Source organism: Dipodomys merriami, unplaced genomic scaffold, assembly GCF_024711535.1.
Source record: "Dipodomys merriami isolate MVZ:Mamm:240054 unplaced genomic scaffold, mDipMer1.0.p SCAF_11, whole genome shotgun sequence".
Taxonomy (NCBI): domain Eukaryota; kingdom Metazoa; phylum Chordata; class Mammalia; order Rodentia; family Heteromyidae; genus Dipodomys; species Dipodomys merriami.
The window spans coordinates 34,504,367-34,531,997 of NW_027202382.1; positions in this window are offsets into that span (position 1 = coordinate 34,504,367).

Below are 27,631 nucleotides of genomic sequence, written 5' to 3' on the forward strand. Positions count from 1 at the left end.
CCCATTATCTCACTGCCAAAGTAAATGGGTCTAAAGAGACCAAAACAGAACTACCAATGCCTTTTATGATCTGTGACCATAAGCCAAACATTGCCTCTGTCACACTCTCATGGCTCAACAGACCATCACTGGAGCCTAGTGATCACATCATCCTGTCATCCTGCAGATCTGCATTGTCCCTCACCTTAGGACTTTCACACATGCTGCTGTGCCTTCTGTTGGGAGGTTCTTTCCACAGATTGGTGCAGAATCACTCCTCACTTGCATTCAACTAACTATGCATCTTGCTCTCTCAAATAGGGCTTCTTGTCACATCATAGGTAAAACATGTTCTCCCTTCTTGCTCAAAAGGGTAAAAGTTCCCACTCTTCAGGATGACTGTGTCCTGGAAGTCCAGCACACAGTGTGGTGGTAGTATGGCTAGCATGTCTAACAATATGGTATCCAGCTGGGGATACAGCTTAATGATAGTGCATTTGCCTCACATGCACACAACCCTAGGTTTAGTCCACAAGACAGAAAGTAATAGTAATTAATGATATAATATTACATGCTTGAAATTTGCTAAGAGAGTAGATCTTAAGTGATCTCACCACACACACAAACAAGATAGTAACCATTTTGCAATAAGTATTGTATCTTAGAGGAGATGAAGTCAAGCTCCTGGGCCACTTCATGATCACAGGGAAATTGATGTGGATGGGTGTGATGGTTTGGAACTATCTATCTGTCACAGGTTTAGTCACCAGTGCATGGCAATATTAAGAGGTGGTGGCACACAAAAGCTCTGTAGCAAAGGTTACTGAGGATGTGCTCTTGAAGAGGATATTGGGACCCCAGACCCTTCCTCTCTTCTTTTGCATCCTAACCAACACGAGATGAATAGGATTCCTCTTAAGCCTTTCATCTCATGATGTAATGCTTACCACAGAGGCAAGAGATCAAGGATGGAAAATCCTAATACTAAAATCACTCAGCTAAACTGTGACCAATTCCCTTCTCCTATAAGTTGATTGTCGTATTTTGTCACTGACGGCCCTCACTAGGAGCATGAATGAGAATGTCTCTTGAAAAGTTTCTGGGTGGGCAAAGGTGCTCTTAGAATGCATCTGATCAGGGCTGGATTCTGCCTCTCTGTGTTTGTTCATTGCATCACTGCTCACAATAATCAAGACATGGAAACAACCTAGGTGTTTTGAAGTGGTGGGTTAAAAAAAAGACATGAGATGATGATAATGATGTAGATAAATAGGTAGAATAGAGCTAGAGATAGAGATGTACCTTCATTCTGTTGTGTATGTATGTGCAATGACATAAAAGGAAAATAAAAACCCTGTCATTTGCACTGTGAAGGAAGCTTGCGTCTGTTATGCAAAGTTAGGAAAGCTAGTCACAGGAAGAAAAAAAATGTATGTAATCTTTTTTTCAAGTGAGATTTGAAAATGTTGATTTCCTTGAAGCAGGGACTGGAAAGGTGATTTCCTGAGGCTGTGGGAATGTGGAGGATGTGAGGCAGCGCAGACTACTGTGAATTGGAGACTGTGGGGAATGATGAGGTTCAAGAAGAGAGAAGATATCAATCAAAGGGTTCAAAGCTTCAATTATAATACAAATAAATTTTGAAGAGCTAATGTACAGATTGGGGACCACAGTTGATAATACCTCATGGTTTACTTGAAATTTGCTAAGTAAGCACATCTTATAAGTACCGCGCGCTAACCGATTGCGCTACTGGAGCTCCAAGTAAGCACATCTTAAGCATTCTTATCCCTCTCTTCACACACATGCTAAACATGTATGGCAGATGATGTGTTCAATTAATTGTGGTAAGCACACAATCCATGTGCATGTTAAATCATCTTGCTGCATACCCTGAACACAGACAATTTTTATAAGTCAGTGAAATATTGATAAACAGGGAAGTTAAATAAAGGAATAAAAATGTACTTTCTATCACGATTTCATTACTTTACCTTATTGTTTTTGACAGTAAAGATAACAGTTTATGGGGCACATATACACACAAACAAGAAGAGAGTACCACAGTCCCTGTGGGCTCACAGATACTATACTTGCAGATAGAGCAAACAAGGGCTGTGGGAAGGAGGTTTTGTAATATAAAGGAGATGAGATACTCCTTGGGTCCCAGGAGAAGACCTGATTGAATAATTTCAAAGGCTGACAGAAAACAAGAAGTCTATATTACATAGTTATAAGCTTATACTATGCTACACTATGATCCTATTAAACTACAACATTGAATTATACATACATTTCGATTACACATAATATAAACTAGTTTAATATGTATTATTGATAGAGAAAACTAAACAATTCATTACATTTACACTTACATACATATATGTTACATATACTATGCACATACACCTGTACTATATACAGATGCTATACATATCCTATACTTGGCACATAATTCTCTTTAAATAAAAATGCAGAAGCTCTCAATAAATATTTTAAAAATCTGAATGTGCCAAGTTGTAAAAGGATTTCTACTTTATGATGAAGATAGATCTAACTCAGAAAAGCAATGCTGTTTTCAAATATGAAAGCAAATAATGCCCTGGGTATAGGACTCAGGCTCATGTCTATAAATCCAAGCTACTCAAGAGGCAGAGATTGGGAGGATCATAATTCAAAGCTAGTCTGGGCAAAAGGCAAATGAGATTTACCCCCCTGCTACTATCTGAACCAGTAGGCCGGGCACAGTGGTGCACACCTTTAATCCAAGCTACAGGGGGGGAGGGCATAGGTAGAAGGTTCATGTCCAAGGCAAGCCTCAAGTAAAAAAAGCACATACAAACAACAAAAAACCCCACCAGACTTCTTCCCAAAAATAACCAAGCAACAGAATACTGGAGGCATGGCTGGGTAATAGGAGCTTGTCTGGCAAGCATGCAGCCTTGAGTTCAAACTCCAATACCCCGGGAAAGGAGAGAGATGTTAATTATATCATATACCATACATACAGGCAGAAAAAACATTAAAAAAATTATAAACCTCTTTATGATGAAAAAACTAATAATGATCAGAAAGTAAGGCCAGCAACCTGATCTCAGACATTTATGAGACACCTACAGCTAACTTCTTATTTATGGTGAGAATGACTGTCTTCATAATGAAGACAGGTAGGTGGGGAAGGATGTCACAATCATAAAATTCTATGCATGTTCTACAAAATTAAGAAGATTGAGGGAAGGGTATGGTTGGGAGGGGTGGGGTAGAATGATGATCAAGATGCATGGTATTCATAAAGTGCTTGGTTGAATGGAAAATTAATTAATTAATAGAATTATCTAAATAGCAGCCAGAAATATTGGCAAAGATTAAAAGGTATTAAATAAAATAAGATAATTCACACAAAACGATATAAACTACACATATTTATTGATAGCAAGTATTAGTCAAAAAATAAATGTATTTATATCAGTTAAGAAGGAAAGGTTAGTTTCTCCCATCAGGATGAAAGACAGCATCAGAATGTAAGAGAGTACACAGAACCTGAAATCCCAGTAGATCTAAAACAGAGTCATTTTAAAAATCAATCATTAACCACAGTGTAGCTAAATAAGTATATAAAATTAAAATTATGGGGGAGAATTATGAAATGGGTGACATAGAACAAGATTCATTGCACTCACATGACATTGAATTGGAACACCTTTGAAATATTTAACAGTAACTTTAAAAAGTACACTGTATGCATATATGCACATATCAAAATGAAATCCCCTTGCACAACTAACTGATACAAATAAAAATGTGGAGGAAAAAATTTTTTTTTGCTGGTCCTGGGTCTTGAACTCAGAGCCTGGGCACTGTCCCTGAACCTCTCCGTGCTCAAGGTTAGCATTCTACCACTTGAGCCACGGCACCACTTCTGGCCTTTTCTGTTTATATGGTGCCAAGGAATCAAACCCAGGGTGGTAGAGGCAAGAACTCTACCACTGAGCCACCTTCCCAGCCCCATGGAGAAATAATCTTAAACAATTAAACTTAACTATAGCCTAGGTATATCACTCCATGGTACAGTACATGCCTGGCCTGCTCAAGGCCTTGGATTTGATTACATACATACACACACACACACACACACACACACACACACACACACAACACAATAACAAAATAAAATGCATATGCACAAACATACCTACATGTCAGAAATACATTTCAACTCACCCCTAGATAGAATATACTTAAAATGAACAGAAAAAAATGTAAACAACTACCTGAAGAAAAAATTGATGTACTGTTACATAAATCTACACTTGAATTTTTACTTTAATCTTTCCTTATGAAGCAAGAAGCAAATAGAAATCTATAATTCAGAATCCCTCTTTAAGAATGTGATAATGATACACAAATGTATACACTGAAATGCACATTTCAGTTCTGTTGTGGATGCTATGGATGATTATATAAGAGTTAATTTGCATAAAATGTTCCAGATGACTTACAATGTAGGATTTTTTTTTCTCTATTGGGAGTTTATATGGGACTTTTCAGGTAATTGTTAAAAACATTTCCTATATTTTCCATATTTCCAGGAATTCAATCCAGTATGCATTCTTATATTTATAAGGTACAACTCCAGTGTGTATTACTGTGTCTTTGAATGATATAGGAGAAATGAAAACATTCCTGTACAGTCCATTCACTCATAGGCTTTTTCCTCCAGAAGGAGCTCTTTCATGTCTTCAGATGACACTGGAGAAAGTAAAAGATTTATCTATCCTATATTCATAAACTTGTTCTCCAGTGTGACTTTTCTGTGTTTCAAAAAAGAACTGGAGAATCTGAAGACTTTATGGCATTTAGTATAAAAGTTTTGAATTTTTTTAATGGAAATTCTTTCATGTCCTTGAAGGAAGTGGAAACACTGAACATTATTCTATATTCCTCATTCTAATAGGGTTTCACTCCAGTATGAGTTCTTTTATGTCTATGAAGAAAACTGGACCATTTGAAGACTTTGATACATTTTTAGAATCATGGGGGTTTTCTCCCATGTTTTCCCCCCTCCAGTACTTGAAGAGAACAGGAATATCTCAAAGTTTGACCACACTTCTAACATTCATAAGATTTCTGTCCAGGATGAGTTCTTTTATGTCTATAAAGGGAATCAGAATATTCCAGGGCTTTACCACATTTGATACATTTATACTTCTTGTCTCCAGGATGAATTCTTCCATATTTTCAAAAGTAACTTGGAGATCTTAATACTTTAACACATGGTTTATTTTCAGAGACTTTCTTGTTTGCCCACTATGAATTATTTCATGTGTTTAAACCTTAAAAAGTACAGTCTATGTTACACTTTTTTTTACAAGTATAAGGTTTCTATGTATTGTGATGTCTTTGATGTTCTCTAAATATACTGGGAAAGCCTAAAGCTTTTCCATATACCACACCTTTATGAGGTCCCATTCCATGTATTTCCAATACTTGTGAGAGAAGCAAAGGCTCTCCCACATTGTATATATCTGTGTGCCTTCTCTCCTTAGCCTTTAGTAGCACTTCATACAACCCATATAACCAATCTCCAGATTGCCTGTATCCACAGTAAAAAATGGCTGGCCTATGGAGAGATGAATGGCATGGAAAGACTTCAACTACACACCACATTCACATGCTCTTACTCCAGCAGGATTTTCTATCCAGATTAACACTTGGAATCTACCTTTGCCAGGCTGACTGCTTTCTTCTCCTTCACAGAGTGTCCTATCATATGACACCTACATTTTTTTCCCAGAATGATTGCCCTGATCCCCAATATTTGAGGTCTTTCCTATAGATGCCAGGTTTCTGAAGCTCTCTCATATCATATGATGTAACAATTCTTCTGGGAAGGATCAGGAAACTGAACTCCATCTCAAAAGCTACTGAGTCCATTTTTTAGTTTCCAGGAAATCTCAGAATCCTTTCTGTGGGAGCACCCCTTCTTCAGGTCTTGGAGAAACAGAGACTATGGTAGACCTGCCTATGTTTCCTGAGCAGAAGATACTAAGTATGGAAAACCATCATAGGCCAAAGAGGGGCAGGAGACACGAGGTTGTTACTTTATTATTCTTCCATTATTATTCTTTCTCCTACACTTAACCAGATCTGGGGTTTTGTTTAATTTATTCATTGCTAAATCTCAAGTGTACAGAATGGTGTGTTGCCCAAAGTACAAGCTCAGTAAATATTTAGTGAATGATTAACTAAAAAAAGAACAAATCCTTAAGCGTAAAGAGAGCTCATCCTTATTACAGAGATATAGCAGAGAGGTGCTCAAATGAATTAGCGCAACTAATTCATTCCAGTAATGATTATTTATACACATTAACCAGTTGTATATTATTCTAAAGCCAAAAACAATTATTTCTGGTTTCCAGGAGCCCCTAGTTATTTATCAAATAATTTTAGACATTGAAGACTGCAGCTCAAGATGTTTCTTAGCCATGTGCCATGGCCTATGGTACTCGATCTTTTAAATGTATTTCCTGTCTTGTAGATGATTAGTGTGAGGTTCAAATGAAATGATCTTCCTCTCCTAACTATAGCTGATTATGTCAAGGTTGGCATTGTAACACAGGGGATATTCTTCCATATGCCAGTGATCAAATTGTGATTTGAATAGCTAGAAATAAAAAGATTAATTGAGCCATTATGATAATCTTGGTAACTTGAATGAATGGATACAAAGAATGGTAGATACCAAGGCTAGTAGAAACCCAGAAACAATGAGATTAACTCCAGACAGATTTAAGAACCATGGCAAAACCAGGGCCTGTTCCAGGAAACTGAGCATATAAGTAAAAGCTTCTGAAAGGAAAAGGGGAACAAAAGGCAAAGACAGATGAGGAAGACCAATGAGGAGAGGGTTTGCAAGAGATGAAAAGAAAGAAACACTCAACAGAACTAAAATGTAAAAGATAGATCAAAGAGACAGAGACATATCCTATCCAAGGTGACCACTTTCAGGGGAAAATTTTATGGTTCAGTTTGTCCTGGATCCTAAAACAAATGGACTTGTTCTTTGGTATTTGAGAATAAAAAAGCACATGGAGCCGAGCACCGGTGGCTCATGCCTGTAATCCTAGCTACCCAGGAGGCTGAGATCTAAGGCTCACGGTTCAAAGCCAGAACGAGCAGGAGGGTCTGTGACACTCTTACCTCCAATTAACCACCAGAAAACTGGATGTGGTGCTGTGGTTCAAGTGGTAGGGCCCCTTTCTTGAGCTGAAGAGCTGAGGGACAGTGCCTAGGCCCAGAGATCAAGCCCGATTACTGACCAAAAAAAACCAAAAAACAAAAAAAACATGTGGTTTCTATGAAGATGATCACTGGTGGAAGGATTCCTTCATGCAAAGCCTATGGCCTATCCTCAGTATTTATCTACTTTCCTATGTTCCAAGAACCATGGGGATGGATTTTTCTTCCATTTATGTAGTAGGTCTCCTCCAAATGAAGAAAGTCATGATTAGAATAAGCTCAGAGATGGCTGGAGGGAAATAAAGAAGATACTGGTCTCTCCCAGTAAACAGTGAGTGCTTAAAACTTGGCTCATCTTCTCTCCTGAATTCATTGTGTCACAAATGCAGTGTGAGCCACAGTGTCTGTGTGTGTGTGTGTGTGTGTGTGTGTGTGTGTGTGTGTGTGTGTGTGTGTGTGTGTGTGTGTGTGTGTGTGTGTGTGTTCAGAAGTCACCAGATAGATCATCCTTATGAAGGACACACAGACTTGTCATGCTTTTACTACTTCTTTTCTTTGGATGCTACAAACAACAGTCATAAAAATAATCACAAGTACAGTGCCCCTTGGTGTGTGTCAGACCCTGTACTAGGCAATTTCATGTGTTTATTGTCTGTATAACTGCTTGTGATTCTTTTATTTAAATTTCCATTTGTCACTTTTTTTTAATGTCTGTACCCTTTGTTTTTTATGTAACTTTAGCTGATTTGGGGAGGGGAGGTGAAGGGGAATCGCAGAAATGGTGGGACAAAGGTTGACCTAATTCAGCAGGAATACTCACTAGATACTATGTTAGAAATGAACTATACAAACTGGGGAGGGGAGGGAGGTTGGTAGGGAAAAAACTGAGACAAAATGAGGGAGAAAGTGACACCACTCATAAAGAAATATACTCATTACCTGACCTATGTAACCATAACCCTTTTGTACATTACCTTTACAACATGTGTGTGTGTGTGTGTGTGTGTGTGTGTGTGTGTGTGTGTGTGTGTGTGTGTGTGTGTGTGTTGTAGGGCTTGAACTCTGGGCCTGGGCGCTGTCCCTCAGCTCTTCAGCTCAAGGCTAGTGCTCTACCACTTGAGCCGCAGTGCCACATCCGGTTTTCTGGTGGCTTATTGGAGATAAAAGTGTTACAGATTTCCTGCCCAGGGCTGGCTTTGAACTGTGATCCTCAGATCTCAGCCTCCTAAGTAGCTACGATTACAGGCATGAGCCACTGGTGCCCAGCTAAAAAATGAATAAGAGACCATACTATTAGATTCTTTTCAATTCCTGGAACAATCATATTTTGAGGTTTAGATTATTTTTAAATTAAAAGGCTTGATTCAGGAAATAGGATGTAGAAATGGAGGAAGGATAAAACATTGTCTCTATTCTATTCAGAAGACACTCTTCTTCCCAGAACTTTTATTTTTATTTTATTCTTTAGTTCCAGAAAATAACAGTTAAATTCCAAATAAGAGGACAGAAGTAAGGTTCCTCAATTCCATTGTATGTCAGAATCACCTGGCAACTTAAAAAAATATGCCTATTTGGGTCAATTAGTATTGAACACACATACCTGGGCCCCAGTAATTATACTCCAAGGGGTAAATTTGGACCACCAAAATATTTAGATGAAAAAGTTGGCAACAGCAATATTCACAATGGCTGGGAACAGGAAATATGTCTCTCAATATCCAATTAGATGAATGAGTTTTGATACACCACACACAGTGGCATGCAGGGGTAGGAAACCTATTTCTTTCCTGCTAGAGACCATTTGGATATTTGTTACATAAATCACAGGCTATACAAAATGATCACTACTGGCAGATGGCCATGGGCATCCATGAGAAGTATATGAGAAGCACTGGTATCTGTCCTGTCAACCTATGTGTGCCCATCATCAGATGAATGAATAAAGAAAATACAGTCTATGTACCTAGTGATACCTGTACCAGCCGTGAGCATGGAAGCCTGCCTTCCTGACAACATGGATGACCCAGAAGTATATGCTGTTCAAGAAATAAGCCAGCCTCAGCAGGACAAATACTACATAAAATGACACATTCTGTGGACTCTGAGAAGATTGATCTCATAGAAGTAGAGAACAGTAGTGTTTACCAAAGGCTGTTGTGGGCAGAGGCAGGAAGAATGAGAAGAAGATGGCTGTTTAGATAGGAGCAACAAACTTCAAGATAGCTACTACATAGCCAGACAACTATAGTTAGCATAATACTTCAATCTTATTATGTCTACATAATAAGATTGCATATTAAAATCCCATTAAAAATAAAATATAAAAATAAATATAGAAACTCCCTAGGTGATTCTAATGTATGGCCTGCTTGGAAATAATTGAAATTCTGTTCAGAATGGATTGAGTTGGACTCAGTGGCTTGGAATGTCACCTTGGAAGAAGCCAACCCATGTCCGTGAGATTGTTTCTTAATTGTAAAGAAATCACAGTGAAGCTAACACCACATGTTTATAAAGGTTACATGAAGCAATACAGGGGAAGTGCTCAGCATACAGTACCAACAAATGCATGCAATGAATAGATTACTGCATGATTTTGTCCAAGCTTAGGAGGCAACTATTTATAGGATCTGATCTAGACTCATCTAATTTTAAAGTCCATGGCTTTATATCTGTTTCTTTCTCCTGTGCTGCCTCAAGGACTCCAGGAAATTTTTTTTCCGGGGACGGTGACCCCTGTGAACAAGGAAGAAAGGCCCTCTTCTTTAATCAGAGGGTGTTGATTAGGTTTGATTGCATGTTCCGTGGTCATTATTGATCTGGGTGGTGAATGATTGATGGTTCCTGGTTGTCACTGTCTCATCTTCCCTCTAATTGCATGAAATATTTGTCGGGGTTGAGCACCTCTTACTCAGATGCATTAACAATAATTTCCCCAAATGTGTTCCCTTGAAAGATATTGAATTCTTTCCAAAAGGTTCTCTGCATCTCTTTCACAGTGCAGTAAAAAGTGCATCCATAAATTACGCAATTGACACAGATCGGACCTGGATGGTGGAGCAGTCAGCCGCAAATTCTTCTTCCCAGACACGTCCTGTCTGATGACTGGACTGGTGGAGACTCTGGGGGTGCCACCCTAGTCACCCATGAGTATGGCTGGTGGTTCCTCTCAGAGGAGGAGGTGGACAGGCTGCTAATCCAGGTTGGGGCTTTGGAGTCTGACTGCAAGGACTAAAACAAATCGAAATTAATTTCCTTGCTGTGATAGCTCTCTGTTGCTTTGCCTATCTCTTCCTGGTTGGAACAAGCTGTTAAAATAATCGCAGTAGAACAAGGACTCTAAGGCTAACACAAAACTAGATCCAAATACTTGTGCTATCACTGTGGGCTGTTGTGTTCTCTGGCTCTCAGGTTACTCCTCTTTAAAGTAGGAACATGGTAAAAGGTTGCTCAGCAAAGCCTTTTGTACATAAGTGAAGCTGGTCTCTGTGGTGTCTCATACAACCCAGATGACTGGTGCTAAAAAGAATTTTAGAGTTGTCTCTGCTATCTCAAACAAGTTAATTTTCCTAAATAGGAGTTATTCCTTAAATATGTTATCGTCCCACCTAATAAAGATAATTCTTTTGAAGTTAGTTCAAAATCCAAATGAATGAAATAGTTTAACAGTTGGAATAATCACAAGAGACAAACTTATTTCTCTTCTTAAAGAATCAATAAATCAATTATGCTGATGTTAATAGAAGTCAATTCTAATTTCCTTTAAAGACTAATTATGAGTTATTTTCTAGTTACCTTGGCAAGAACACTTAGATCAGATGAAAGCCAAAATATCAGAAATTAAGTAAAAATTACATCATCCAGTGTAATTGACTTTGTTGAGATAAAGAACAACACGTTAGGATAAAAATTTGTATTTCTCATTGTATGCATGGAGTTTAAACTAACAAAATGATTACTGGATAAAAATCTGATGCTAAATATTTTTTTTATTACCTATTAATATCTTTAAGATGATTCCATAGGGTATATAGTATTTATTATCCCTACTTTACAAGTGGAAAAATTAGGAGGGTTAGGAATACTGAATAAATCCCCTAAAGCAACACAGAAATAAGAAAATCAAATCCACATCTGAGAACAGAGTCAATGTCATTTCCCTCCATAATAGCCCTGACGTAATGGCTCAACTAATGAGTTTTCAGCTTTACAATGGTGTGAAAATAATACATATGCAGAAGCAATCCAGCTGGAAATGTGATCTTTTCCTCAGTTGGAAATATGTGTTAAGATTGTCTCATGATGCTGAGCAATGGCAGGGACCTGTTGGTTCCAGACAGCAACAAATCCAAGGGCATATAGCCAAGGCTCTACAATGTTCATCCTTGCTATGCTCCAATGTTAGGTAAGTGACAGGTATGAAGTACATTTACAGCTTTTAATGTTTTCAACCCATGGTGAATGGATCTTTTTGTTTCAACCCCCTCCTAAGAGAAAGAACACCTATATTAGACTGCACTGATGACTTCTAGCAGGAACTGTCAGGATTCATCAAGGACTGAATGAAAGGACCAGCAACTAAATGGTAAGGGATCTTTGCATTTTAATGGCGTTAAACGAGTATCTTTCTATCATGGATTGATTCTTTAATGGGCCATAACAACAAATATCAAGCATTAAGGATATTGATGATATATCAACATAACAATATCCAGAATTAAAGATATTGTTGACAGACCAACCCTTCAACACATTTGGGGAACATTTAATATTCAAACCATAATAGTGGTACAGGTTTCTTGTGGGATTGCTGGGCATTGGTGGCTCATATTTGTAATCCTAGTTACTCAGGAGGCTGAGATCTGAGGATCATGATTCAAAGCCAACTTGGGCAGATGAAGTCCTTGAGATTCTTTTCTCCAATAAACTACTCAGATAAGGCCTGAAATGGTTCTGTAGTTCAAATGGTAGAGCACTAGCCTTGCGCACAAAAAGGCTCAGGGACAGTGTCCAAGCCCTGTGTTCCAGCTCTAGGACCGGCTTCCTATATTATTGTTTTGGAAGATACATGCTCTTGTTAATGTAGAAACAAAAATTAAGGAAGTTGGCAATTAATGGATAAGATGTGACTATTTTTGAATGACTGTTTGCTATCAGACTAGATGCTGTAGAGATTACAGGTTTGAGGTCTTTTGTTACATATGGTCTGTTCAATGTCCATTTATATATTCAGTATCTCAGGTGACATGGTATAAAGTAATGCTACAAAGCTAGGCAAGAACAAATCCTTCTTCTTTAATAAAGTAAGCTGCATTAAGACTATTGTTCCACGGATGTTGATGGTAGTTAAGTCCTTGCTTAACATAATGATATATCTACATAAATGAGAGGAGAAGAAGGTAAAGCTAGCTCAGAAAATGTGTTTGTGGAAACAAAGATGACATAATTAAGAATAAACTGGTGAGGGAATAGAGCTGGTGTGACATCCTCAAAGTTGAGCACACATAGGATCCCAAACAATCTCAGCACCCAACCAAATATCATAATAGAGAAACTTTATGCCATTAGTTTGCTTATTCAACAATGCTAACAGATCACCTTTCATATAGTAGAAGAACTGTGGTGGTGCTGGAAATGATGTGTTAAATAAAACAAGCAAAGTGCCTCCTATAATAACATCATTTTATTAGAAAGGAGAGATAATTCCTATGTAACAAAACAACAACAAAACAAAATAATGAATACTGAATAAAATAAGGCATGGGTTAACATGGATTAAGAGTGACTGGAAGGTAACCTGATGGCAGTAGATTATTTAGAAAAGGCATCTTTCTCTTCCTTTACCTTCCCTTCCCTTCCCTTCCCTTCCCTTCCCTTCCCTTCCCTTCCCTTCCCTTCCCTTCCCTTCCCTTCCCTTCCCTTCCCTTCCCTTCCCTTCCCTTCCCTTCCCTTCCCTTCCCTTCCCTTCCCTTCCCTTCCCTTCCCTTCCCTTCCCTTTTTCCTTTCTGTTCCTTTTTCCTTTCCTTTCCTTTTTTCTTTACTTTCTTTCTTTTTTCTTTCCTTTTCCTTTCTTTTTTCTTTTTTGCCAGCCAGGGGGATTGAGCTTAGGGCTTGGGCACTGTCCCTGAGCTCTTTTGCTCAAGGCTAGCACTCTACTACTTTGAGCCACAGCACTACTTCCAGTTTTTCTGGTGGTTCATTGGAGATGAGCCGTACAGAATTTCCTGACCGGGGTGGCTTTGAACCACAATCTTTAGATTCTAGCCTTCTAAGTAGCTAGGATTACAGGTGTGAGTCACCAGTGACCGGCTACAGGTAGGCATTCTCAGGAGGTAGTACTACCTAGTGAACAGAAGCCAATGATGGTTGTTCAGGAGAAAACCTGGGGGAGTACACAATGAGCAGGCAAACAACTCAAAGTTCTGAGGCAGGAACGATCGTTGTTTGTCGAAGTGCCTAAAGGAGCTTGATATGTGTTGAGCAATGTAAACCAGAAATCAAGGAACACAAAATGAGATTAGGCAGGCACCCGCTCCTCCTGGATGTACTAGGCTCCTGTGTGGAGTCTGGATCTTCTTTAAATACTACAGGACATTGGAGAGTTTTATGCAGGGAGCTAAGAAGGAAATGAAATGAGAAGTTTCTCTAAATTACCCTTTGAAAAAGCTCCTTTTTCTAGTCTTTCAAGAATAACCTTTAGAACAGGCAAGGGTGAATATGTAATTTGGAGACTATTCTGACAATGTGGACAGAAGAACAAGACACGTCATGGTGGGGGAGACACCAGGCATGTCGCAGAGGGAACAGGATATGGCAGCCCAGGCTTGAGACCTAGGACCCGGGTATAAGGGCAGACATACGAAGACACAAGCACAGCACAAAGGCAAAGTGACTGCCAATATTATGACAAAACCTAGTTACCATGTATTGCATACATTTCCTCCACAGACTGCCTGTAAACAATTAAATGTGTTGTTTTGAGTCCTCTTGAGTACCTTGTGTACTTTGTGAAATTAACACTATTATCTCCTTTAAATAGGAGAAACTGAAGCTCAGAGAGTTCAAGAGACACAACCTGTACACCTAGTGTTCTTTTCTAAACTATGTTTTCTATTGCAAAAGCACTGCACAGAGGGGCTACAGCCACATGAGCAAAGCAACGAGTACATTTCCCATTGAGCACCGCTACCTCCTCCTGCTTCTTACTCACTGTACACATTGCTCCCTTAAGAAGGCCCAAGTGGTATAGAGTCACGTGGCTATGGAAAGCAGATTCCCTACCCATTACCAAGGCCATACTGTACTTTCAAAATTGGGAAGGAATCAACCTCAGAATGAAAGACTAAGGATGAATATGATGGCCAGGAACTGGACAACTGCCAACTCCCAGATTCTTATTTAACTTAAAAATCATCACCTACAAAGCAAAAAAGAACTTGTAGCAATTGAAATTTCTAAGCTATGACCACTGCCTGCAACGTCTACATGTAAGCACGCATACAGATACTACTCTGCATATGCCCAGAGATAGGTACCAGGCACGTGTGCATTCTTTTCACTTTTGCAGAAGCAGCAGATGGATAATTGCAGCCCCTAAGTGCCTAATCTGCTCTCCGGGACATGGGCAGATTTCTGAGCCAACAAACTTAATTGAACTTTCTATTCCAGCTGGAAAAGGTTACAGAGTTGCTGCGCACACAGCACACGCAGAATGAAAAGGTCAGCGGCTCAGTCCTTTTTGTAATGGATTGACCAAAGGCATATTGTTTTGTTTTCTATTTTTTCTTTATTTTTTATTTATAAAAACATTTCTCTCAACCTCTGAATTGTAAAACTTAATTAGGGCATTCTTTCTCCTAGTGTTTAAAGATGAGCAGTTATGCTGACACGGCCTGTAGTCTCTCAGGTTGCTTTTCTGTTAAGCCTGCATGTGAGAAAAGGGAAAGAACATAGTTTAAAGGTGAATACCTAGGCCTTTAAAATCTCCTTGAAAACATGTTCAAAGACCCACTAAAGCAGTGTGTCTTAAACTTGAACATGGGTTAAAAAAAATCTAAAAGCAGCCTCTGCCCCCAGAGAGAATAAATCAGATCAGAGTGAAGTGAAGACTGACATTTCTTCGTTTGCAAAGTTGCATGTTTAATAAGTTCTGGCGTGACACTGATGCTGCTGGTCCCAGGAGCAGACAGTGAACCCCCAGCCCCTGCTTGACAGTCCTGTCCCCATTCAAACTGCAGATCATGCTTCTCAACGTTAAGTGTCAGACAAATGCACTTCCATTCTGAGAGCTGCATTTGAAGAAGCCCATTGCAAGTTGGAATCTATCCTGAGATACGTGACCTGTTAAAGTACTGCTGACACTGAAGCTGGACTTTAAACAGTAGGCAGAATTCAAACATGCCCTATGCACTGGACAAGGTAAAAGATATATAACGAACTAAGGAAATTTTTTTTTTAAGTTGAAAAGAGAATTTTTGGAAAACACAATTCTTGTCATCAAATACCTGAAATGCTGTCATAGCGAACAGGGATTAAGCTTTATCACTGCAGTTCCAGAGACAGGACTAGAAGACAGGGGGCGGGAGGAGGGGAATTAATTCAATCTAAGGAAAGCCATAGAAAGGGGTTGTTTCTAGTTTCTAATAATTAAACTAGGAATTGACTGTAGCATGAACAAGTTAGTTCACTGCCATTGGGAGTATCTAATCAGAGATTGTGGAATTGTGTACTAGTAAGGTTAGAAAGCAGATTGAAGAATTTTTTGAAAGTTGGACTAGTTAATTTCTCCCCTAGAATTATTTTACAATTAAGCTTTTACAGTTTTTTTTTACTATGTACAATTAAGGTTCAGTGAATGTCAAAACAATAAATCTCACATGCTGTACTTAATTTCTGGAGAACTTCTCAAATGAGTCTCTAGAATGTTCTCTTGAGGTTGGGGGTATAACTCCATGGAAGGGCACTTGCCTGGCAAATGCAAGGTCCTGAGTTCGGTACTTAGCTCTGAAAGAAAAAAAAAATGGCAGGGCACGGGTGGATCACACCTGTAATCTTAGCGTGTTCAGAAGGCTGAAATCTGAGGATTGCAGTTCGAAGCCAGCCCAGACAGGAAAGTCTGTGGACTCTTATCTCCAATAAACTACTCAGAAGAAGCTGGAAGAGGTGCTGTGGTTCAAGCAGTAGAGTGCTAACCCTGAACAAAAGAAGCTCAGAGTTCAAGCCCAGGACTGGCAACAACAACAATAAAAATAATTATCTTACTTGGATTTTTTATGTATTATTTTATTTTATTCTATTTTTTATTATCTTAAATAGCTGTACAAAGAAGTTCCCATTCTACAAAACAGTACATGAGTACAAAGCGTCTGACAACATTGTCACCCATCTCTCTTAACCCATCCCTTCTCACACTTTTTTTCTTTAATTGAGATTAGGTGATTACACAAATTTAAATATGTATTTTTTAAAATGTTATTAAATAGTTTTACCTATCAAGTTGCTTAAAAACTTATATTTATTTTGATATTTTGACTTTTCTTTATCATAAAAAGAAATTAGCTTATTTTCTCTGCATAATACTTTTTAAAGCATGAATGTTTACCCTTTAGGATAAACACTAATGAGCAGTATACTGGTGACTCACACCTATAATCCTAGTATCTCAGGAGGCTGAGACCATAGTTCAAAGACAACCAAAGCAGGAAAGTGCGAGAAACTCTCTGAGACTATCTCCCATTATCCAGCAAAAAACTAGTGGAAGTAGAGCTGTAGCTCTGGTGTTATGCTGGCTTCAAGCAAAAAAAGCCCAGGCACAGCACCAAGACCTTGAGTTCAAGGCCCAAGATATGTGCGCATGCGCGCGCATGCGCTCACACAGAGTTAATACTAATGACAAGAATTGTTGGCTCTCCATGAAACAAGAAAATGTTATTTAGCCCAAATTGCCTCCTTTTTTAAGACTTATCTATTTTCTTATCATATAAAATTAAAATTTTGTAAGTTTTTCAGACCTTGGACAGGCTGAGTAAAGAGATTAAATACTATTAAATCCCTTTGTTCATTTCCTTTACCTAGAATAGCATAGAGTCTTGTGTTATAAGCCATAAATTTGAAAGGAAATAAATATGGTATTAAAAGGCTGACAATAAATCTCAGACTTTTTTGTTATTTTTGTACCTAATTCTTTTTCTTTAAATGGTTCTTAGTCTTTTGTCTGATTGGCTTCTAGCTCTTAGGGATTGGGAGTAAGGTAGTATTTGAGATTGTATTATGTCAGAATAAATGATCTTATTTGGATTTTTATAGTAACTTTTGATATGGCTTCCTTGGCTCCAGTTTTACCCGTCATTACATTTATGTTTTATGTGAATGCCACATAATCTATTTGAGATGCAAATAATATCATGCTGTCCTGTGGATACGTTCGTCCTCTGTTTAATACACCTAACTGGTTTTCATCGTCTATAAAAGAACTATCATTCTCCCTTGCCTGTCATACAATTCCTCTATGACCGAGACACCACTTAACAGATCTGAATTCTTACACCTCATTCATAGAGAAAAGTAGCTATCTTGGATTTCTTTTTATCTAATAGGCTACTGCAAAGCCTTGGTGACTTCACTTCATATTCTCTATCTGAGAGGTTTTTTTTTTTCTTCTCCACCCAGCTGTTACCTATACCTCAAGAATTACTTCTTGGGTTTTTTTTTTTTTTAAGAAATAACCAGGAAGTGCTCCCTGGTACTTAGATTGGATAAAAATGAAGAAGCAGGAGCTGGGAAGGTGGCTCAGTGGTAGACTGCTTGCCTTGCATGCATGAGGCCCTGAGTTCAATTCCTCAGCACAACATAAGCAGAAAAAGCCAGAAATGGCACTGTGGCTCACGTGGTAGAGCGCTAGCCTTGATCTGAAGAGCTGAGGGAAAGTGCCCAGACCCAGAGTTCAAGCCTCAAAACCAACCAAAAAAAAAAAAAAAACAAAAGAAAACAAAACAAAAACAAAATGAAGAAGCACATAGCTTGTTACTCAGAGAGGAGATGATTTACTCTGCCGTATTAAAGTGGATAGAGAAGTTATGCTCATATGCAGAATAAAGTAATATGTGCCAAGAAAACACAATGGCTGAGATCTGAGGATCGCAGTTCAAAACCAACCTGGGCAGGAAAGTCCGTGAAACTCTCATCTCCAATAAACCACCAAAAAAAACCGGAAGTGGTGCTGTGGCTCAAGTGGTAGAGCGCTAGCCTTGAGCTGAGAGCTGAGGGACAGCGCCCAGGCCCAGAGTTCAGGCCCCACGACCGACCAAAAAAAAAAAAAAATAAGAGAGAACACAATGGAAGCTCAAGATGAGGATGTAAGATGTGTGTGTGTGTGTGTACATGTACATGTACACACATATGTGTGTTAAATAATTGTAAGTCTGAATGCCTATGGGAGCAGACAGGTATTGTAAAGATGACCTGCTCAGATAGAGATCATGGGAAGCTAGATGAGCTGTTTTCTTCTCTATATGCTGGCATATTGTCACTGTACATATGGATTTGTGTATTGCCTAGTGTATCTACATCTTATTTTTTAGGATAATACAAGTCACCAGGTTTTTTTAGGTAGCATCAAAATTTTAACCTGCCTTAACAAGGGTGCTTTTTTAAAATACTGTATGGTTTAAGTTCAGTATCCAAGAGAAGTTATGGCTCAGAGAGTAATATTCTGTCACCTTTGTTTGAAGGCTTTTTTCTTCTAGTATTTTGAGCTGTTACTCACCTGGCACCCATAGGTATACGCGTAATTGAGAATGGGCCCTCAGGAATTATGGGTCAGGGAAGGACAATACCAGGTATAATAATTATTGAGGGCTTTTCTAATTATGTAATGTTAGACATATCGTTTCTTTTTTCTATGCCTCAGATTAGTGGCCCCTCCTGTGAGAATTTTTATTTCTATACCTTAAAGGGTGTTAGAAAAAAATTAAATGATGTAATGAGAATAAAAATGCTTTGAAAAGAAAAAAAGCAATTGTACATTAAAGACACTGAAATGGGGGTTTCCCACAGCCATCTACATCATGCTTCCTAAGGGGCCAGTGCCACCATAAGGGTACAAATGAGGGCACTTTCTGTCAATACTTTCTCAGATTCCCATAAATAATTTGGTCCAAAAAGGCCTGGTTCACTGGGCAAAGCTCAAGATTGACTGATAATTGGCTTCACAATCCAGAGATCAGCCCAAGGACATATGTGCCTCTGCTTCAGGGCTGATGAATGAAACCCAGTTTAATATGTCCTGTATCTGCCTAAACAGAGCTCTGCCAGATGATAGTGACTTGTCAATCATTTATATTGCTTTCTTTTTCTTTGACTTACTTCAGGAAATTTAAGCCATAGAAGAGAATCTATCCATGTGAGCAAGCTGCTGATAATGGCATAACTGTTGCTAATAATAAACCCTCTGTTAAGTCTTTAGCTCACTTATTTATTGGGCAGTTGTTGCTTTGAGGATTTGTTGTTCGGGGACCATTGTATGGCTACTGAAGATCTTCTCCCAATCCGTGGGCTTTCTATTGATCTTGCTAGCGATGTACTTTGCCATGCAGAAGCTCTGCAACTTCATGTAATCCCATTTGTCCAACCTTTCTTTGATTTGTTGTGTTTCCGGGTCTCTACTAAGAAAATTTTGGCCTGTGCCAAGATCTTGAGTTTCTCGTATTCTGTCCTGTAATGTTTTCAGAGCGTCTGCTTTGACTCCAAGGTCTTTGATCCATTTGGAGTTGATTCTGGTGCAGGGCGATATATAAGGATCTAGCTTCAGTTTTTCTACAAGTGATTAACCAATTTTGCCAGCACCATTTACTGAAGAGGCTGTCTTTCTTCCATTCTGTTTTTTTAGCTTCCTTATCGAAGATTAGATGGCTACAGGTCTGTGGGTTCATTTCTGGGTTTTCAATTCTATTCCATTGGTCCTGAAGTCTGTTCTTGTGCCAGTACCACGCTGTTTTGATTCCTATGGCTTTGTAGTAGAGTTTGAAATTTAGTATTGATATTCTTCCAGCACTGTTCTTTCTGTTAAGGTTGGTTTTTGCTATTTGGGGTCTTCTATTGTTACATATGAATTTTTGGTTTGCCTCTTCTATTTCCTTGAAGTATGAAGTTGGAATATTGATAGGTATTGTATTGAATTTGTAGATAGCCTTGGGAAGTATTGCCATTTTCACGATGTTGATCCTTCCAATCCAGGAGCATGGGAGGTTTTGCCACTCTCTAAGTTTTGTTTTGATTTCCTTTTTCAGGTTTTTAAAGTTTTCATCATAGAGGTCCTTCACTTCTTTTAAGTTAATTCCTAAGTATTTTATTTTTGTGGGGCTATTAAGAATGGGGTTGCTTTCCTGATTTCATCCATGCTTTTCTCATTGTTGGCATACAGAAAAGCCATTGATTTTTTGAGGGTTAATTTTATACCTTGCTACTTTGCCAAAGTTTTGAATCAGCTCAAGTAATTTGGGAGTGGAATCCATGGGATTCTTTAACTACAAGATCATGTCATCTGCAAAGAGGGAGAGTTTTACTTCATCTTTCCCTATTTGGATCCCTTTTATGTTTTCATCTTGTCTTATTGCTGTAGCTAGGCATTTTAATACTAAATTGAAGAGAAGTGGAGAGAGTGGACATCCTTGCCTGGTTCCTGAGTTTAGAGGAAATGGCTTTAGTTTTTCACCATTGAGTATAATACTGGCTGTAGGTTTGTCATATACAGCCTTTATTGTATTGAGGAATGTTCCATGGGTTCTTGTTTTTCCAGAGCTTTCATCATAAAGGGGTGTTGGATCTTGTCAAATGCTTTTTCTGCATCTACTGAGATAACCATATGGTTCTTATCCTTGTTCTAGCTGATGTGATGTTTTGAAGAGGAAAGAAGGATGGTCAATAGCCACATGAAGAAATCCTCAACCTCCCTAGCCATAAAAGAAATGCAAATCAAAACAACATTGAGATACCACCTCACCCCAGTTAGAATGGCTATAATAAAGAACTCTAATAACAACAGATGCTGGAGGGGATGTGGACAGAAGGGAACCCTACTGCATTGTTGGTGGGAGGGCAAACTTGTTCAGCCACTTTGGAAAGTAGTATGGAGGTTCCTCAAAAGACTCCACATAGAGCTCCTCAAATACCCAGCAATTCCACTTTTGGGCATTTGCCCAAATGATCACAAACATGACCATACTAAAGCTACCACACAATTATGCTTATTGTAGCATTATTTACCATAGCTAAGATATGGAACCAACGCAGATGCCCCTCAATAGATGAATGCATCAAGAAAATGTGATATATATACACAATGGAATTCTATGCCTTCATCAGAAAGAATAACATTTCCCCATTTGTTAGGAAATGGAAAGGCTTGGAAAAAAATTAAATTAAGTGAAGTAAGCCAGGCCCAAAGAAACATAAGTCCTATGGTTTCCCTTATTTGCAATAACTAGTATATGTCTGAGACAAGCAGAAACAGACAAGTTGATGTTAGGCAAAATGAACCCCAAGATAAGAACTCAATTTTTTTCTTTCTTGTTATTTTTTCTAGGATAATTATAAGATGATTTCTTTGTTGCTTTGTATTTCCCTCCCCCATGGTATAACCCCTGTTTTCACTGTATTTGATGTTGGTATACTTTATGGAGGGGAAGGGAAAAAACAAATTGTTTAAATAGGGATACAGGTGGACCCATTGCAACAATGAGATGTACGTTATGTCAAAAAATGAATTTTACAACTTTGGCGGGGGAGGGAGGAGATGGGAGGGCAGGGATGGTAAAGGGAAACAAAGGAGGAGGCAACAATGCTTGATAAGAAATGTACTCATTATCTTGCCCATGTAATTATAACCTCTCTGTACAGTATTTTCACAATAAATAAATAAATAAATAACAAAAAAAGAAATGTACTCATTACCTTGCTCATGTAATTGTAACCCCTCTGTATGGTATTTTCACAATAAAACACTTATTAATAAAATGATAATAAACCCTCTGGACAAGGTTAGAATGAAAGGCTATGATTGAAAGAAAAATAAGAAAGAAAAAAGAAAAAGAAAAAGAAAGAAAAAAGAAAAAAGAAAGAAAGAAATAAGAAAGAAAGAAAGAAAGAAAGAAAGAAAGAAGAAAGAAAGAAAGAAAGAAAGAAAGAAAGAAAGAAAGAAAGAAAGAAAGAAAGAAAGAAAGAAAGAAAGAAAAGAAAGAAAGAGAGAGAGAGAGAGAGAGGAAGGAAGGAGGGAAGGAAGGAAGGAAGGAAGGAAGGAAGGAAGGAAGGAAAGAAGGAAGGAAGGAAGGAGGGAGGGAGGGAGGGAGGGAGATGGAGTGCAGGAAGGAAGGAAGGAGGGAAGAAGGGAGGGAGGGAGGGAGGGAGGGAGAAATGGAGTGAAGCAAGGAAGGAAGGAATGAATGAAGGGAGGGAGGGAGGGGGTGATAAGGAGGAGAGAGGGAGAGAGGAGGGAGGGAGGAAGGAAGGAAGGAACGAAGGAAGGAAGGAAGGAAGGAAGGAAAGGAGGGAGGGACTAGAAATTAAACTACTAAGAACAAAAATATTGGATCTATGCAGCTGCATGATTAAAAGTATGGGATTGGGGTGACTTGATTTGGGGTTAATTCCCTCTTTCACATCCAGAAATTATAGCTGTAATTCTTCACCTCTCAGTTCATCCATGCCTTCTGTAATGTTGCCTGGTAGCATTCCCACTGACAAAAGAGTATGTTTTCCACCCTCTTAATCTGAACTGCTAAGTTTAATGTTAAGGGACACTGCCAATTCCAAACCTTGAAATTGCACTCACTCTTTTCTCTCTCTGTGTATCTTTTACTGAACACATATATACCAAATATATATATATATATAATATGTACATATATATGTATGTATGTATGTATGTATGTATGTATATGTATATATACATATATATATATATATATATATATACACACACACATATGGTGGCCAGACTATGCCAGACTTATGAACTTATGCTATTCTAGCATAGCTATGTACCAGGTGACCTGCCATTTTACTGCCTCTGCACAAACAAGCCCAGCCCAAATTAGGAGAGTCTTGTTCAGATCAGTGGAACCCATCAAATGACAGAAGTAACTATGAAGACTATAGTCAACTCCTTCTATTGAATTCAGTGAGTTCTGAGAAGACCCTTCATGCTGCAATACTTAACCCATACAGACCTTGAATAAGCAGGAGACCTTTGTAAACTCCTGATTGCTTGGTTCCTTATCTGCAAAATGGAAATACCACTAGCACCACACAGGACTGCCACAAGCATTTCACTAATGTCTGCTCCCACTCAAAGAACTCCACTTGGAAAGATGCTGTTGAGGTGACATTTCTTGAATGGAGTCCACAGTTCTGGTGTGTCACATTTTGAGTCCACTCTATTCCCTGACCACCTTTTACACCCACAGAAGACTGAACAAATGAAGGTTCAAAGCAAGTTCATGTTTTTTACGAGACTTTACTAGAAATAGGAACCTTCTAATAGAGTTCCAATGCATATTTATCTGGAAATGTCCACAGAGATCTAAGAATGCAGCCATTTCCATTTTATCCTCTACTACCAAAGGGAACCCTGGCCTTGCATGAGCTGTCACATGAAATTCAAGAGCACATATGAAAAAGGAGGGAGTTCGCTCCTCCTCTCCACTTCTCCCTCATGACCTTAAGTCCATTCTTGTGTCCTCCAGGGAAGTCAATGTTTTGCACGCAAATTTTATGTTTCTCCTTCAGAACTAATGGTCTACTGGTGGCACTAGCATGTGTGATTCACACCCCCATCTACTGCAGCAGAAAGGGCATGTTTCTGTGTCCTTTGCAAGTACTCAGTGGATATAATCTCCTAGGGACAGAATATCTTTCTCCTGAAATCAGAAATGACCCCAGAATTCTCCCCAAAAGCAGTAAAAACAGTAATATACTAATGATACAGGCCTTAGAACAGATTATTAACTTGGCCAGTCCTTATAAGAATCTCATGAAGTAAATACGATGGTTATACTTGTTTAGCAGATGTGCAAACTTAATGGAAAGAAAGATAGAGTACATTGCTCAAGGCCATTCATGATAAATAAACTAGAGAAGTGTGGAATAGTTAAGCAATTTGGCAATAGAGTCTGTGCACTTAATCATTGTGATATTCTAAGAGAACATTCCAGAAAACTACCACACAGTTTTTGAAGTTTACAAAAGTAATGAAAATGATGAAATCTTTCTGCTTTTCTAGTTATAGAATGCTATTGCCATATTTTTGGTGGACATATCAGCCCAGGTCTGCAGATGAAGAAGGGTCTGCAGTTTCCAAGAGGGAAGGGGCTTATCCAGAACTAAATATTTAGAAATGGTGAGTGAGAAAAATGATCATTTTGTGATCCTTGATGCATTTGGTTAGAACTCTCATGTACTGAGCATTCACTATAGGCGAGACATTGTACTAAACAATTTATGTACATTTTCTCATTCAATTTGCAGAACTTAGGACAAGGAAAGTCACTCAGAGGAGTTAGAGAATGGTTGAAAGTCACCTAGATAATAAGGGCCAATATGTGGCTGACCCACAGATCCTGGGATTAGATACTAAGAAACAAAGGAGGGTAAATTCAGACTTCCACTGAAAGCATATCTCTACTTCTTAGGGGAAAAAAGAGATTTAATATTGCTTTATAAATTCTTCCCTTGCTTCCCATATCTTGAGAAATTAGTTTATCCCTTGTAACTTCACAAAATGGAATAATAAAAAGACTATAATTGTCATCCTGAAGAATCAAAACATCACGTGAAGGAAATATTTGTAGACATGCATTGAATTCATATTTTAAAAATAGTTGTATGGGATTGAATGTGGATTGCTGGAAGATCTAGAAATTTCGAAATAGACTATGAAGTGAAATAAAACCTAGCATGTATTTTTAAATCATAGATGAAAATCAATGTTCTAGAAATGTTCAAGGAATTTTGTTTTTTCCCTTCCCCTCCCCAAGCTAGGTGGGATGCAGAGCACCGACATCAAATACAGTGAAAACAGGGGCTATACCATGGGGGAGGAATATACAAAGAAACAAAAAATCACATTGTACATTATAAATACGTTAGAATCAATAGCAAAAAAGAAAAAACCACTTGTGTCCCTGTCTTGGGTTCATTTCACTTAACATCATCTTATCTGGTCATACGTACGTAGCTTTTGACCTTTTCTGCTTGTCCCAGACTTATACTAATTATTGCAAATAAGGGACACCATGGGACCTATGTCCTTTGGGCCTGGTTTATATAACTTAATATAATTTTTTCCAAGTCTTTCCATTTCCTAACAAATGGGGCAATGTCATTCTTTCTGATAGAGGCATAGAATACTATTGTGTGTAAATACCATTTTCTTGATCCATTCATCTACTGAGGGGCATCTGGGTTGGTTCCATATCTTAGCTATGGTGAATAATGCTGCAGTAAACATAGTTGTGCTGGTAGCTTTAGTATGGTCTTTTAAAAAATGTAAACTCCTAGATTACTTCTCCTCCTCCTCTTCTTCCTCCTCCTCCTCCTTCTCCTGTTCTTCCTCCTCCTCCTCCTTCTTCTTCCCCTTCTTCCTCTTCTTCCTCTTCCTCCTCCTCCTCCCTCTTCCCATTCTTCATCTTCTTCCTCCTCCTCCTCCTCCTCCTCCTCCTCCTCCTCCTCCTCCTCCTCCTCCTCCTCCTCCTCCTCCTCCTCCTCCTCCTCCTCCTCCTCCTCCTCCTCCTCCTCCTCCTCCTGCTGTTCTTTGCCTTATTGTAGATTGAACTCAGGGCTTCACACCTGCTAAGAAAGTACCACCATTTGAGCCATGTTCTCTCCTTTTGCTTTTATTAGTTTCCTTTTCAGACAAAAATCCACTAACTTCTGCCTTGGGCTCTAATCTTCCCACCTCTACTTTCAAAGTAGCTGGAACCATGGACATAAACCACCATATTAGGCTAATTTTTGAGATTAACTTTCACCAGGCTGGCTTCAGAGCATAAGTATCCTATCTCATTCTCCCAAGTAGATAGTGTTATAGGAATGCATCACCAAGGCTAGCTAACCATCTTACTTTTAAATCCTATTTTCATTGTTCATATCAGATATCAGGGAAGATACAATACAGATTCTAAGGCTCCTTCTTCATAATTTAAAAGGCCTTAATGAGACCTAAGTGATATTCCTTTATTGTATAGGTACAGGAGCAAACCTTAAAAGGTTGATGTGATTTGTCAGATACAAGTGTCCTAGTCTGTGTGCTACATGTAATTCACTCCTGTAAATTAAAGAAGAGATAAAAGAAAAGCAATGATAACACTTGGACTTATTTGTAGTATGGGATAAATTCCAGGCCATGAAATTAGTCCTCAAAGTGCTTAATCTCTTGTCATATTTTCAGCCAAAACATTATCCAGGTAAAAGCAAACCTTAGGTACAACATCTTATACACATTGGATTTTCCTCCAGTTTGAATTTTATTTCTACATTTACAAGCCATTAAAATATATCCTTCAAGGCAATAGGCTGGCCTATTCAAAGGTATCTCCTCCAAGAAGTGTACTTCTCAAGTTTAAGTCCATTTACATAGATGGGTCATTGTTTCCCATAATATTCATCTCTTAACCAGAGGCTATTATCCTTGATGGTAGAAAAAGTTATAAGGGAGATGCTCACTCCAGACCCCACAGACCTTTGAGTCATCAACTTCTACCAAAAGCCTGCTTATCTCAACACTAAGAGTTTTTCAGGAGCCATTGAGCCATGACCAGTTAGTCTTTAGAATCATATGGCCATAGCCACCACTTAGTGCTGGGAAGGATTTTGGAGGTAATTAGGTTTTGGGCTCTCCTTTTCCAGATGGGGAGACAGAGGGTTTAGTGTTTTGCCCAAGGTCACACATCTGGTCAATGACCAAGTTGGATGTAGGCTTTGAGCTCACTGTCTGTCCATACTGCCTCCTCAGGCTGCTCAGCTGTCACCAAAGCCATTGAAGCGTTTCTCTATCAGTCAGTAACCACTAGAAAGAGACAGGGGAGCTCATCTTCTTTGTATCTTATCACTTCAATCTGTCATTTCCCTCCACCCAGTGTATGGAAGTGTTTCTGGTCTGATCACATCTGCAAAATAAACTTTTTATTTTGATCTTGAACCAGCTGTTGATACCTGGTTCCGTTTGTTATAACATGTAAGGGACGGCTCAGTCCTATTTAAACATCAATTTTGACAAAGGATAAAATTATTATTATCCTCCTAGAAATGTGCAATGAGCACATTTGACAGAAGGAGAGACTAAGTTCTAGAGATAAGTGGGAGAAAACCTTGGGGTTTTGTAAAATTCTACAAAATCCCAAGTAGCTGACACCCAGTTCAG